Source organism: Hippopotamus amphibius, chromosome 7, assembly GCF_030028045.1.
Source record: "Hippopotamus amphibius kiboko isolate mHipAmp2 chromosome 7, mHipAmp2.hap2, whole genome shotgun sequence".
NCBI lineage: Eukaryota > Metazoa > Chordata > Mammalia > Artiodactyla > Hippopotamidae > Hippopotamus > Hippopotamus amphibius.
In genome coordinates this window covers 80,195,548-80,211,733 of record NC_080192.1, presented here as the reverse complement: position 1 = coordinate 80,211,733, position 16,186 = coordinate 80,195,548, and positions in this window count along the sequence as shown.

The window sequence follows — 16,186 nt, the reverse complement described above, 5'->3', positions numbered from 1 at the left end:
AGAAATGTGACTACCAAAAAAGGGTCAGAGAGTTTCTGGTTTAAAGATGGAGGAAACAGGCCACAAGCCAAGGAATGTAGGCAGCTTCGAGAGGATAGAGGAGGGAAAAAAACAGATTCTCCCCAAGAGCCTTCAGGAAGGAACTCCCTACCAACACCTTGACTTTGGGGATTTCTGACCTCTGGAACTGCAGGATAGTAAATCTGTGTTGTTTTAAGCCACTAATTTTGTGTTAATTTGTTACATTGTTACAGCAGCAATAGGAAATTAATAAAGATGCAGTTCTATAATTAATGCAATATAAGGTCAAATTAAGGGATTTTGGGGGGATAGGGGAGAATGCATCTTCAAGGAGTGCTTATTGAGAACTTGTGAAGGTCCAGGCATTTTATCAGATACACAGGACCTAACCTTGAGGAGTTCATGAACTAGTGGGAAAAAATAATTCATTACAATGAGGTACATAGAGGTTGTAATAATAAGCTTCTGGCCACCCCAGACACATTCTCCTGCTCACCCACACACCCCCTTCCAAGATAACTGTGGCTGTGATTGTGCAGTTTCATTGCAGGTGACAACGTTGTTGTTTGGAGAGGAAGAGGAATCTTTTTAGGAAAATTTATTTTATTTATATCTTAATGACATGGTAAAAAAAAATCTATGTATTAATACTAAATCTTAAAAACATATTCACAAAACATACACACATACAAACAACTAGATTTTTAAAACATGTAGAACAGAGTGCTGGATTTTGTTATTGCTATAATACATCTGAATTTTGGTCTCTGTCACACACAAAAAAATCATCTATCTGGACCAGGTCCATCGACTAATATTTTTTCACCGTTTTTGGTTTATCCACAAAAGGTATATGCATTATTACAAAAATGTATATTTATCAAAGCAGCTACTAATGTAACCAATCTAATTGTTTCCAACCATTCGTCTGTGGGCATCTATTTGTGAAAAATACTAGAGACTAGTTCTGACATCATCAAATCTAACTCGTTTAGCTCTATTACCCCAGTGCTCATCATAGTGCTTGACGCACATGGGCACTAAAATAAAATAGAAATCCATTTGTATTAGGACTCTTGGCTGTGATGCAAGTGCGTAGCCTCCTGAGCTATCCAACTGGTAATTCACCAAGAGGAAAAGCCCTGACTTGGCCTGTTCTTTGGGAAACTTGGAGAAATGGATTTCAGCAGGGTCTATGCTTCCTCCACAGATAATCACAAACCAACTTTTTAAAAATCCATAGTAGACCATTATTTAGAAATAAAATAGAATTTACCATTCAGGGGTCAAAAAGTATCTTTCTTCTTCGGAAAACTGGACAATTTGCCTACCATTTGAAACTCCTAATTTACCACGATTCCTAGAATATTCCCAATAGTCATTCAGTATCTTTCTCAAGTTCTCTCAGCAGCTTAAAAACCTGTCTATACTCCAGGGTGATTGTTACACAGCTGCTGTGTTCTCATGATCTCTTTACAAATTCAGGCACTGGATCTTTTCCCTTTCAGCCTCTTTTCAGGTGAAAGAGCAGGAGAAGAGGGCAGACAGACATACGTTAGCACCAACCTTAACTCACAGTCATCTTACAGCAGAACAACTCCATTACTACTGCACGTGCCCATTTCTTTGGTGAATACTGAAACTATTTTATATTGATATGATTGTCACAGTGAATCTGCAATGGCACAAGCATAAGCATGGTGTCTCAGGTTCAGTCCTGTGGGGACCCTTACGGTCAGAAATGTAAACGGAGGTGAATAATACAAACTAATATTCACAAGCATCTACTGTGTGGCAGACACCATCCTGAGCATATTAGACGTCTTGGTACATGTAAGTCTTCAGTAGGCAGAATATGAAACAATCAGTTTCTTGGGTGGGAATTTCAGCATCTAAAGACGTTAAATGGTAGGAGTTAAAGAGGTTCCTGGCTGTATGCAGAAGGCCAGGGGTAGGCAAAGAGAGCTCTGCATGGGGTCCCATGCCAAAGGCAATTCACGATAATTTACAGGTTATGTTTCTAAGGTTAGCACCTAAATGTTACTCATCGCTTTGTTTATAACTTTTATCCTGTTTTCTGGGTCCCTGAGGCTACACAAGGAGGCAAGGTGGCTGAGTGGGACCAGGAAGTGACCCTCCAGGATCTGATGAACATGCAACAAGAATAGGAACTGCAGGGACCAACTCCCATTCCACATTTTCCCTCCTTACTGGTCTTTTAGAATGAGTATTTCAGTGAATTAAGAAGAGGAGGATTTTCCTTTCACAGATGAATGAATATTGGGTAAATGGTTCAACTCTGAATCTCTGAGGTTTTTTAATACAGAAAATGGGAATGCTTCAGAGGATGACTGGGGGTATCACGTAAGATGACATGTGTCAAGTGAGCTGGCGCATCGTATACGTTAGGCTTCTCTCCTATCCTGCCTTTAGCTGGGGACCATTCTTGACGAAAGAAAAATTTTAAATAAATGAAAATAAAACAAAACTCCCTATGCTAGCATCCCAGATCTAACCCAGGTTTTTTTTAATAGGCTAACCTCACCAAGTGCTCCCAGCCCTCCTCACACCATACACACCATCCTCCCTCCTAGGTGACCAGTAGTTCCCCAATCTCTGCCTGTTCTGCTCCCTCTGATAAGAAGGGCCTTTTCTTCCCTCCATCTGATGAACTCTTCAGTAATCCATTCCACAAACATTTACCATTACGCTACTGTGTGTTATAAGTTCTTCTAAGCACCCTCCAAGGAGACTGTATTATACAACCTACACCACTTTCCCATATATAACTACACTCTTGCTCTTCTAGACAGTTTTGAATTCTTGTGCTTTGAAGAAAAATGGGTCAAGAAATTTTGTTCAATGAAAAAATTAATAGTGAATGAACAAATGTATGGAAGTCCCATGGACATCTGCCCCATTATCCTTCAAGATGTTACTGGGGATACTCATCCCTACATCTACAGTGTCCCATTATGAAGAGCAGGAGGAACTTTCTGGATGCTAAAAAAACGCTGTGTTTCCACAGAGCACTGCTGTTGCTTTTACTCTTACAGACACTGTACTTCTTGATTCATTTGACTAACATGTATCATGTGCATGTCCTAAGACAGAGTGCTGTGTCCTAGAACCACTGGGACAATGAATAAGGTGCTCCCTGCCCTCAAGGAGCTTATATTCTCACAGCACTGAGAGTACTTCTCTCTTCATTTTGTACCTGGAAAGCTCGGAGGCAAATGTACAAAAGGTGATGTCCCAGCTTCCTGCTTCCCTCCCCAACCCTGACTTCCTCAGTTTCCTGTGTGCCCCTGACTTTCTCACACACATTTTTAACCTATTATTTTGTATGTGTTTACATAAGCATCTGCAAATACTTTTGAGAACAACATAAAGACTAAACAGTGAAGCAAACAAACACAGATCTTTATGAAATCAGATATGAGAAGGCACCATGTATCTGGTTATGTTTTTCCACTCTGAAAGATTCTTGAATTCTCTGGTCACCCCTGCCTTTTTTCCCTTCATCCTGATTATTTCTACTGTCATAATTTCATTTGGCAATCCTCCTGGCTTCCTAGAAATAACATTCCCATTTGAGTTTCTTATCATTGAGAGAAATTATGGCAAAAATGTTTTAAATTTAATTTTTCAATCTAAAATAAAATTAATATTTTAAAATCTTGGGGATACAAAGATCATTAGCATTCCAAGGTGGTGTGGTAAATTTGTTTTTTACAAAATAAATAAAACTTGACAACCAAAGTCTAGATGACCACAGACAATGGAAGGCTTTGCCTGTTTTGATTCAATGTCTTTTTACTTAGTTGACTGTGTTTCCTTTTTTAATCAGTAAATGCACTAAAACTTAGCACAAATCCCCAGTCGTGTTTAATTTATGAGTGATAAGGAGCAAAACATGCTTTTCCAAGGTCATAATTTCCAATCAATATTGCAATAGTCTTAATTATCCCAAAATATCTAATGGAACTATCTAAATATTTTCAAAATAATTCATTCTTGTTCACTTTAATTTAAAAAAATACAAAGGAGGGCAATGCTCAGCCTCCAAAAGTTTTGAACAAATATGTAAACAGACATAGAAATCAGCCTTTCAGAAAACTGGAGTGGTTTTTTGGAGATTTTAGGGTAGATGCTTTTTTGTCTTAGAATAATATATTGTAGATTCACAATACTTATCTGCCATTCAAACATCCAAAATTCCTGAAAACCAGAAGCTTTTGGCAAAGCAAGCCTGACTGGCATGAGGGTGCATATAAACTATAGTGTGAATTCTCATCCACTTGACTGTGCAAGCATGAATGTGTTTGATTACAGGGCTCGCCAGGTTCCATGGAAGAGTGTTAGGTAATGTACAGTATAAATGTTTTGCTACTTTTTCAAAATCCCCAAAATTCTGAGTCCTAAACACACCGGGCCCTAAAGTTTACATCTAAGGGATTGTGATCGCACAGTTCTAGAGTAGACTGAGTGATGACCCTAAAATCAATTGTTTCCCTTTGATCACTTATTGAAAAGGATTTTTACTGCCCATGAACCATTACTATATGTCTCTCTAACTCTAATAACCTTTTTAAATCTCTGTTTTGTGTTACAGTTCTTGGCTCTTGTGTGTCATCCTCCCTACCTCCGCTATCCAACAATAGGACCAACAATCTGTAACTTTAAGAGATTATTTTTACAAGCCTTCTCGTCTTACACAGAGTACAGGAACAACAAATAAACTCCATGTGGTGATAAGAGGTTCTGTTTTTGTTTACTGCTACATCCCTAACACCTAGCACAACGCTCTATGTAGGTGCTCAGTAAAAAACTTAGCTGACCAAGTACCAGTCTTGTTGGGTTGAATTAAATTGGGTTGAACATTGCCATCTGCTGGCCACAGGTAATATCTGCATGCCACCGTACACTATGGTCCCTTGTTAGGATTTTTGTATAATGCAAATATTGTAGGGAAAGGATTTACTACTGGGATTTCATATCACACAAATACTGTAGTGCAAGGATTTGCTATTTTCACAGGATTTGGTGCTGAACAGCCTTAACTAAGATGGTGCCATCAAAGTCGCAAAGCCCCAATAAATACTGAGTAGCTTACACTGAACACAACTGTATCCGGATCCACAGGCTCATTCACCTCATTAACGTGGGCAGTTTACACGCCCCTAAATTGAGAGCTACTTACACATGTAACTCACACAGAGAGTCATATTACAAAAATACCCTTCACGCTGAAAAAGGGTCTGATGCCTAGCTCCAAGTTCAATTCCCATAAAGAACTCTACTAGTGCTCGTAAGTGCATTAACTCTTGAAAGGGGCAAAAACTTGGAACTTATTTTAAAAACTGCCTTCAATTGCAATCAACACACACAAAAATTCAGAAACAAAACTGGGGACCAAAGGGGAAAGTTTTTGATATCTGAAAGTAGAAATGAAAATTATGTAACTTATAGGAATGTATGTATTATATAAACAAATACACATCTAACTATTGTAATTTTGAGTTAATTTACTCATCCCTTTGTTCTGTTGTATTTCTTTCTGAGGGTACACATTATACTCCACATACCAGAAGCCTTGTGAATGAAAAGCTTCTCCTCTCCAGTCCCTTGGTTGTGAAAGTGCTCTGCATGAATCCTGCAGGCATGACTTGAGTCTTAATCTAGAGAAAGACATTTTTATTTATTCTTGGCTCTGGGATATGCTGCCTTCCCCTTAAATATCTTTGCCACTGGGTCCTTCTTTATCTGTAAAGATGAAGACGGACTTTTAAATTTTCATTCCAAAGACTTTTCCAAGAAGGTGCTTATAAAAACTTAAATGAGCCTGAGGTCTGTGAGCCAGTTCAGGTCGACCCCCAAAGGAAAGACAATCCAATTCATGAGAGAGTGGTGGAGGGGACACACCATGTGACCTTAGTGCCCCCAGGTCTCTGTCGGGGGGAAAATAGCTAGTGTTGCATTGGCGTGAAATTACAGTCAGGATACAGCCAGAAGGGTTCTACTGCTGCAGGTGCTACAGACTTCTCTTCATGCCCTGCTCAGCCAAGTCCCTTAAGTTCTATTTAATTTAATTACACATGTGGTAAGGGGTAAAGTTAGGACCTATCAGGATACTCAAATAACACAAAAGCTAAATAAAAAGAATGACAACAGCAACAAAATAATAACATCCAGCACATACAGAGCACTCACTTTGTCCTGAGCACTATTCCAAGAGCTTTGGGCTTATTAACCCATTTAACCTCCACAATAACCCACTGTGATAAGTGCTGTGGTTTCCCCCACTTCATCAATGAGGAAATCAAGGCAACTCTGAATCTATCTATGGCAAAGTTTCTTATTATAGACTGATTTGTTACTCCTCCCCAAATTCATTTGTTGAATCCCTAACCTCCAATGTGACTATGTTTGGAATTAGGACCTATGACAAGGTAATTAAGGTTCAATGAAGTCTTAAGGGTGGGGCCCTAATGTGTCACCCCAGAACACAGAAATAAAGTCAGGAGTTAGATGCTGTGGGCAGATCTCAGTTCAATATCAGTTGTCAAAGAAGAATTACAATGTGAAAAAAATAATGAGGCTTCTGTTTTCATCTTGGAGTTTAGAGAGCTGGAAAGAGCATTCTGCTACCTTTTCTGCAAGTAAAAGGTGAGACAAACTTCAAATTAATGACTTTTCTTGAACCCAGGGGAGAATCAAGGTCTCAGGTAAACAATCAACCAACTGATCTTTCTGAGGAAAAACAAATCCTGTCTGAAGAAAAAGGACCCAAGCTTTGGGGAAACAGAATGACAGGCATTTAAGCTCCTAAGAATATTCAGCTGAAAAGTTCTGATGAACCGATACAGGCCAAGTGTGGTCAGTGTGATGACCTGCAGGTCCCATCAAAGGAGGATTTACCTCAGCTTACTTCTCCTCAACAAACCTTGGGAATCTTTTCCCATCCTGGTATTGGTTGGGGGAGAAGAAAAGTAGCCAGTGCCAAACTACTGACCTCTCTCCCCTGTGGAACAAATGCCTTAATCTGCATGGGGAAGAGCAACAAAATCATCACATTAGGGCATGGGTGGAAACCCTTTGTACCTGAGGAAGACAAGAAGTTAATAAAACAAGAAAGAAAGGGGTGGAGAAAGAAAGGAAAGAAAGAAGGAAGGAAGGGAGGAGGAACTTTCTCCCCCAAGAGAGTATCAGGAATATAGACAGAGCACACAGAATAGTAGTGAAATTACTCTGTATGAATCCATAATGGTGGATACATATCCTGATACAGCTGTCCAAACCCATAGAATATATAACACCCAGCGTGAACTCTAAAGTAAACTATGGACTTTGGGGGATAACTACCAGTCAGTGTAGGTTCGTCGCCTATAACAAACATACCACTGTGGCGCAGGACACTGATAATCAGGGAGGCTGTGTGTGTGTGTGTGTGTGTGTGTGTGTGTGTGTGTGTGTAGGCAGAGGATATATGGGAACTCTCTGTGCTTCATGCTCAGTTTTTCTGTGAACCTAAAACTGCTCTAGGGACTTCCCTGGTGGCGCAGTGGTTAAGAATCCACCTGCCAATGCAGGGGACATGGGTTCAATCCCTGCGCTGGGAAGATCCCACAGGCCATGGAGCAACTAAGCATGTGCACCACAACTACTGAAGCCTGGGTGCCTAGAGCCTGTGCTCCACAATCAGAGAAGCCACTGCAATGAGAAGCCTTGCACACTGCAACAAAGAGTAGCCCCCACTCCCTATAACTAGAGAAAGCCCACGCACAGCAAGGAAGACCCAACGCAGCCAAAAATAAATAAAAATAAATTTAAAATGTCCTAGGCAGTGCCAAATGTCCCCAGGAGGCAAAATCACTCTCAGTTGAGAAACACTGCACTAGACAAATGTCAAGCCTACAGTGAACTGAGGGTGACCATGGCAACAACAAACTTTAATCTCAGACCACTCTCGACCAGATTAACACACACCCTCACACTGAAGGGCTAGCAGAAGGAAAAGTGTGTGTGTATATGTAATAGTATACATATAATAGTATAATTTCACTATCTATTGTCCTATACAACATGCCAAGCTTTCAACAAAATATCATAGGCATGTGAAAAGCAAGAAAAACCAGTCTGAGTTCTACTTCCAGAATGGTAGCCTGAGCAGTTCCACAGATCCATTTCCCAGTGAAACTAATATAAGTCGTGAAATCTGTTTAAAACATCTGACCATTTAAAGTCTAAGGAAATTGTCCTAAGGCAAATAGCAAGTGAAGAAACACTTACTCAAAAAAAACCTACTTAAATTTTAATAAGAACAGCAAGAGTCCTTGACATTTTAGCCGTGGCCCACTGCCTCTTTATCTCACAAAATATCCAAAAAATAATAATTCACAATAGACTACAGGCCTAAATGTAAGAGCTAAAACCATATAACTCTTAGAAGAAAACATGGGTATAAATAGTCATGACCATGAATTAGACAATGATTTCTTATATATCACAGCAAAAGCATAAGCAATACAAAAATTAGATAAACCGGGCATTATCAAAATAAACTTTTGTTCATTAATGGGTACTATCAAGTAAGTGAAAAAATAACCTACAGACTGGGAGGAATATTTGCAAATTATATATCTGATAAAGGACTTGTATCTAGAATATATAAAGAACTCAACTCAATAATAAAATACAACTCAATAATAAAAAGACAACCAGTTTAGAAATGGGCAAAGTGTCTGAACAGACATTTCTTCAAAGAAGATATGCAAATGGCCCATAAACACGTGAAAAGATGCTCAATATCATTGCCCATCAGGGAAACGTAAATCCACAATCATTAGAAAATAAGTGTTGATGAGGATATGGAGAAATCAGAGCCCTCATACGTTGCCAGTAGGAATGCAAAATGGTGCAGGCACTTTAGAAAACAGTTTGACAGTTCATCCAATGTTCAAACATAAAGTTACCGAATGACCTAGAAGCTCCACTGTGAGAGAAATGAAAACATATATCTATACAAAAATTTGTACACAAATGTTCATAGCAGCATTATTCATAATATCCAAAAATTGGAAACAACCCAAATGTCCATCAACTGATGAAGGAATAAATAATATGTGGTATAAACATATAATAAATGTTATTTGGCATCCATGCTACAATATGGATGAACCATGAAATCATTATGCTAAAAGAAACAACACAGTCACAAAGAAACACATATTATATCATTCCATGTGTTCTGAAATATCCAGAATAAGCAAATATAGTCAGAAAGTACATTAGTGGTTGCCTAAGCTGAGGAGGGCTGGAGGTTTGGAGGGTTATGCCTAAGATGTGCAAGTTTTCTTTTAATAGTGATTAAAATATTCTAAAATTGATTTCTGTGATGGCTGCACAACCCTGTGAATATTTTAAGTTATTGAACTGTACATACTAAATAGGTCAATTGTGTAGTATGTGAATTATATCTTGATAATGTTGCTTTAAAAAAAAGAAAGAAAAAACAGTCTGAAGAGACAAAGCAACCATCATAACAAAACCCAGATATGATACAGATGTTGAAACTATCACACAATGAAATTAAAATAATTATGATAAATATGTTAACAATTGCATCGGAAAAGGTAGAAAATATTTAAGACCAGATAGGCATCTTCAGCAGAGAGATGTATACTATAAGAAAAAACAGAAATGCAAATTATAGATATCAAAACACAACAGAGATAGAGATTGTCTTTGACAATTTCATCAGCAGACTAAACAGACCCAAGGGAAGAATCAGTGAACCTGAAGATAGATCAATAGAAATTGTCCCAGCTGAAATGCAAAAAAAATGATTGAAAGAAAAAAAATATACAGAACACAGCATTCAAGGTCTAAAGAGCAACAGCATTAGATCATGCTATAGTATCACTGGAGTCCCAGAAATACAAGTCAGAAAATGGGGCAGAAGAAATATCTAAAGAAATACAGCTAAAAATGTCCCTAAGTTAGAGACACAGCAAATAACAGATCAAAGAAACTCAGAGAGTATAAAGCAGAATTAACACCAAAATAGAAAAAACACACAAGTAGGCCTACATATTCAAAATGCTGAATATCAAAGAAAAAGATAAAATCTTAGAGGAAGCTAGAGGTAAAAAAGACAAATTACCTACAGGAGAATACAAAAGACATATCATTCGATAATATATAAGGATAAAGACAATGGAGTGAAATCTTTTAAGGAATGAATGAAGAAAAAAACCCACATCTCACTCTAGAATTCTATACCCTTTAAAAGTGAAGGAAAAATCAAGCCTAGTCATACAATAAAAACAGGGGGAATTCTTTGCCAGCACATAAAAAATGTTAAAAGAAGTTCTTCAGGAAGAAGGAATGTGATATAGATCAGAAATATGGTTCCAAAGAAAATAAAATTGCTCTTCTAATTTCCAACAATGGAAGCCTAGATTATTGATTTTAGATCTTTCTTGTTTCTGACATATGCATTCAAAGCTATAAACTTCCCTCTAAGTACCACATTTGTTGCATCTGACAACTTTGATAAGTTGTATTTTCATTTTCATTTAGTTGAAAAATTTTTTAAATTTATCTTGAGAGTTCATTTTTGACCATGTGTTATTTATAACTGTTGTTAGTCTCCAGATATTTCTGAGTGTTCCAACTACTTTCTGTTTTCAAGTTTCAGTTTAACTCCATTGGTGTGTGGGAGCATACTTTATACTGTTTTTTTTTTCTACTTTGTTAATGTCTATTTTATGACCCAGAATGTGGTCAGTGTGATCTTGAATGGGTATTCTGCTGATGCTAGGTGAATATTTAAAAACTGTCGATTAGATCCAGCTGAATGCTGATGTTGTTCTTTGGTTTTCTGCATTTTGAATATGATATGGCTTATGTAGGGGTTTTGGTATTTATCCTGCTTGCTGTTCTCTGAGCTTCCTGTACCTGTGGGCAAGGCATCTGTCATTAATTTTGGAAAATGTGAGGCTATTTTTACTTCAAATAATTGTTCTCTCTCCCTTCTTCTTCTGGTATTCCAATTATGCATATCTTATACCTTTTGAAATTGTCTCACAGTTCTTCAATATCCTGACTTTCAATTTTTTTCATTACTTTTTGTCTTTGCTTTCCAGTTTGGAAATTTTCTATTGACTTATCTTCAATCTCAATGATTCTTTCCTTGGCTGAGTCCAGTCCACTGATGAGCGCATCAAAGGCAATCTTCATTTTGTTTTCAGTGGTCTTGATTTCTATCATTTCCTTTTGATTCTTTCTCAGATATTTCATCTCTGCTTGCATTCTCGCTGTTCTTATATGCTGTCTACTTTCCATTAGAGCTCTTAACATTAATCACAGTTACTTTGAATACCCTGTTTGATAATTCCAAGATTTGTGTCATATCTGAGGCTGGTTCTTTCTTTTCTTTTTTTTTTATTTTTTATTTTTTTTATTTATTTTTTTATTTTTTTAAATTTTTTGGGGGGTACACCAGGTCTTTCTTTTCTTTAATAAATGTATGTATGTATGTATATATATGTATGTATGTATTTACTATTTTGGGCTGCATTGGGTCTTCACTGCTGCACACAGGCTTTCTCTAGTTGAGGCGAGTGGGGGCTACTCTTCATTGCAGAGCGTGGACTTCACATCGCGGTGGCTTCTCTTGTTGCGGAGCATGGGCTCTAGACGTGTGGGCTTCAGGAGTTGTGGCATGCAGCCTCAGTAGTTGTGGTGCATGGGCTTAATTGCTCTGCGGCATGTGGGATCTTCCTGGATCAGGGCGTGAACCCGTGTCCCTTGCATTGGCAGGCAGATTCTTTACCACTGCGCCACCAGGGAATCCTTGAGTCTGGTTCTGATGCCTGCTTTGTCTCTTAAAACTGTTTTTCTTATGAAAAGATTATATTTTTTTTCTGAAAGCCAGACATGTATGAATTAGATACTAAAAACTCAGGTACGTAGGTTTTTAGTGTGAGGCTTTATGTTAACATGGTTGGAGCTAGACTGTGTTTAATATTTTCATAGCTGTAGGTGCCAGAGATTTGTTTCTTCTTGCTCCTGTTTTTTTTTTCTTCACTGCTGTCTTTGGACTTCCCTAGAACCTGTTCTTAAAAAGGGTCTATGTCTTACATCTTTCTCAGCTTTAACTGTTATCATAGCAGAGCCCTTCTGAAATTTTCATAACATCCTGTGTTATGGAGGGGAAAATTTACAACCTTACGCTTAAATCTCAGTGTTTTAGTGGGTTTGAGTCCTTGGATTGTGACTTCCAGAAGCATTTCTTAGCTTTTTTTTTTCCTCCCTCTTGTTATGTGAGACAAAAGGTTACAGGGTGTGAAGGGTCTAACTGTCCTTTTCCCAGGTCACATATGACTTTGGTAAAGCAGTTTCCCCTGGAGGACAGACATCTCTTATGGAGAATGTCCTGGGTGTATTTCAAAATTGTTGTTTCCCCAGATGTATTTTCCAATGCTTATTTTTCTCTTCTCCCTGCTGCAAACATGTGGGGACTTTTCTTGGACATTCACCATAAGAATCTAGTGGTTTTGGGTGGTAAATACCATGAAAGTAGGGGTGTGCTTAAGACTGGGTCCCCAAAAATATTTAACTCTCATGCCAGTCCACATTCAGCCTCTAGAAATTCATCAAAATTACCATGGAAGTGTTCTTACTTCTTACTGGTTCCAGGAAGTTCTGTTCCCATTAAGCTCACCTCAACTATAATTCTTTGCATCACTCTTTCCAGATCTCCACGTGATGGCTTGCCCCATGACCTCAATTCTCTGATGGATCTACAAAGTTACTGGTTTTCACTTTTCCATCTTTTTTTAAGTGTGGGAGCTGCAACTATCAAGCTCTTTACATACTGGAACTGAATCCAGAATTCTCTAAAATCTTTACATGAATAGAATCATAAGGCATGTATTCCTCTTCATCTGGCTTCCTCAAAAAGCATAATTATTTTGAGATTCATCCATATCATAGTATGAATTCATAGTTCATTTTTATTGCTAAGTAGTAATACCACAATTTGTTTACCAATTCACCTGTTGACAAATTTTTCAGTCTAGGGGTAATGCAAATAAAGCTTGTATGAATATTTGTGTACAAAACCTTGTTTGGATATATGCTCTCATATCTCTTGGGTGAATCTCTCAGAGTATAACTGCAGGGTCATATGGTAGGTGTATGTTTAACTGTTTAACTTTTTAAGGAATGTCCAGTCTCTTTTCCAAATTGGTTGTGGCATTACATATTCTCACTAGAATTACTCTTCCATAAACCACCAACTCTTGGTATATTCTTTTCATCTGTAGACAGTCAAATGATGAATAGTTGTATCTCAATGCAGTATACTATACAAATGAGTATGCTTAATAATATTCAGTCTTCTAGTTCATGATCATGGTATATATCTCTCCACTTGTTTAGGTCTTTTTTCAAATCTTGCAGCAATGTTCTGTAGTTTCAGTGTACAGGTCTTTGTTGAGTCTTTAATTTGATCTTACCCCATTTAAAAATTAAGTTAGCTTACTACAGTTTCATAGATGTCTGCAGAAGACATGAGATGCCCGTGTCAGAAATAAGACTTTATTACTCATGACACAATAAGCAGCATAAACATCTGTCTGTTTGCATCTGTTTCTCTTGCCTCTACATCCCATGGGAGAGATGCTGTGGGCCCATATTGATTCTGCACATGTAGCAGTTTTTAATGTCAAGTGAGGAACACTGAGCTTGGAGTATCTATCACTTTCATAAGCTGTAACTAAGCTTTATCTTTGACCAGTGGGAATATGCTACATCTTTCAAAGTTAGCAGCTGTATATTCAGCCCTGGGAAAATGGCACAAATAAAAGAACAGTTAGAGGCTTATCATAGTGGCATATCCCCAAGAAGCATAGGCATTAATAGGTCCAAAGAGGATTGTCTCTTTGCACATTTGTTGGTCAAATGTATCCCTATTTCATATTTAATGTTTTCAAAATGATTTTTAAACTCTAATTTCTAATTGTTTATTGTAGCACATATGAAAAAAAATTATAATTTGTATGTTGACCTTGCATTCTGCAACCTCATTAAACTTACTTCATTAGTTCTAGTAATGACCTAATTTTTTTGAAGTAATTTTTTTGTAGATTCCTTAGTGTTTTCAACATAGATGACCATGTGGTTTATGAATAAGGAGTTTTGTATCTTTCTATCCAATGCATTCAGCTGGGAAACTCATGAAACTCACTAGGAAACCACCAGCAGGGTGCCTATGGAAATGTCCAGGAAATTATATGCTGGGGCACCTGTGAGGTTCCCCTGGAAAGCAGCTGGGATGCCCACCGAAATTGCTGCCTAAATGGGTGCCACTAAAACTTGCTGGGGGCTAAGGACCACTAGGTGTCTCACATTCTCACAGCTGCCACACACCACAGGAGGAAGAACAGAGAAAAGCACATTAGTCTGGAAGAGAAGCTCCTTCCCCATGCAGTGTGCCTCAGCACCGTCTACTGACAGTTTAACATCATGCCAGCTAGCAAAGGAGGTATGTTTACAGGGTCCAGCTCCAGAATCATACAGCAAGGCAATGATGCATGTATTTGGAGCTAATAGCAATAAACTGATAACTGGCACAGTCCATTCTTTGGTACTCAGCTTTCAAATGCATCCTTCCGTTCACATTTCAATTTTCATAAAACTCCACTTTTCCACCTAACAAAAGAAAAAAGTCTCAACAGTCGTTGTACCCATTGTGGCTCTATACATTGCTCCTCAAATTCAGTCAGTCTTACTAAATTTTCTGTTACTTAAAGACTAAGTTGTAAAGTTAAGCTTCAACTGCTTGTAAGTAAAATTATACTTAAGAAGACAGAAGAAAATGGTTAGCATACACGAACACCCCATGTATAACAGACAAAAAGTATGCAAAGCTTCTACAGTCCTCACTTCTGTACTGGGTCCAAGGTCACAGGTGATGTCTACAGCTTCCTAGGTTCTTTATTTATCTAAAAGAGAAAATTTTTCTAGAGATTTCAGAAACAGTAGTAATGTGAGCGACCTAATTCAAATTGACAACAGCATGACAATTAACATATATAATTTCATGTCTATAAATGAAGCTTTAGACTAAGTGTCCCTTAATCAACTTATTGCTGGAAACAGCTCTTACAGGAATAACAAGAGATATTGATTCCAAAAGTGAGATCTTTTTCTTTGATTTTTTTTTTTTTCCTACCTATTTCTTCCTCTGCTTGCCCTCAGCCTAAACATCAGCTGGTCGGGATCTTTACCTCATGCAAGGATGAAAGTCTTCCTTCATGAGCTCAGGAACTGATTCTTCCATAGTTCTATCTTCTTTTGTTTCTATGTTTCTGGAATTTTCCACCAAAAAATCCTTCCTCACCCCACTGTACAACAATCACCCAATTCCTCCTCGCTAATCAGGCTCCATCACGCCTGCCAGGAGCGGGGCCCCTTTTGCTTCCTGATGGTTTGGTGGCATTGGGAGGCCCAAAGGTCCAGGTGATGGTCTCATCTCCTAATTCAAAAGAACTTTTGTGCCGCCCCTGGTGGAAACCCTGGCCTCTTAGGATGGAAAACCGCATAGCCAGACGGCTCCAGGTTGGCAAGAAGGCGGCGAACGTTCTAAAGGTGAGTTCCCATCGCAGGCCCCAGAGAACGCGCTCGCGGCTTTTGTAGAATCCTCACAGCTCCAGGAGGCTGGTCCACACTATGTCCTCCAGTGTTTCAAGCTGGCACACCAAAGCCGGGAAGGGCCAAAGGAACTTTCTCCAAGTCAGTCACAGCCAACTAGGGCCCTCGCTCTGCGCCTCTTCCCGCTGAAACCCGCGACCACCTAGGCCCGCCCCCTTCCACTCATGAGGTGAAGCTTATTACAATTCCCTGCAGCCCTCCAATGGCAGGGGCAGAGGGCTCTTTATCCCCAGGATACGCAGAGCATCATCATCACAGTCACAAAATCAGCGCGTTCCGCACACATGTCCACTCCCCCCGCGGGACGCGAACCGGCGGTGACGCGCGGAGCCCGCGTCACCGCGCTTGCGCCGAAACCGCAGCCTCAGAGCGGTCGCCCGCGGCGCTCGGCTCTGCGCAGGCGCAACCGCTCGCTTCCGCCTGGGGCGGGGCCGGCCCGCCT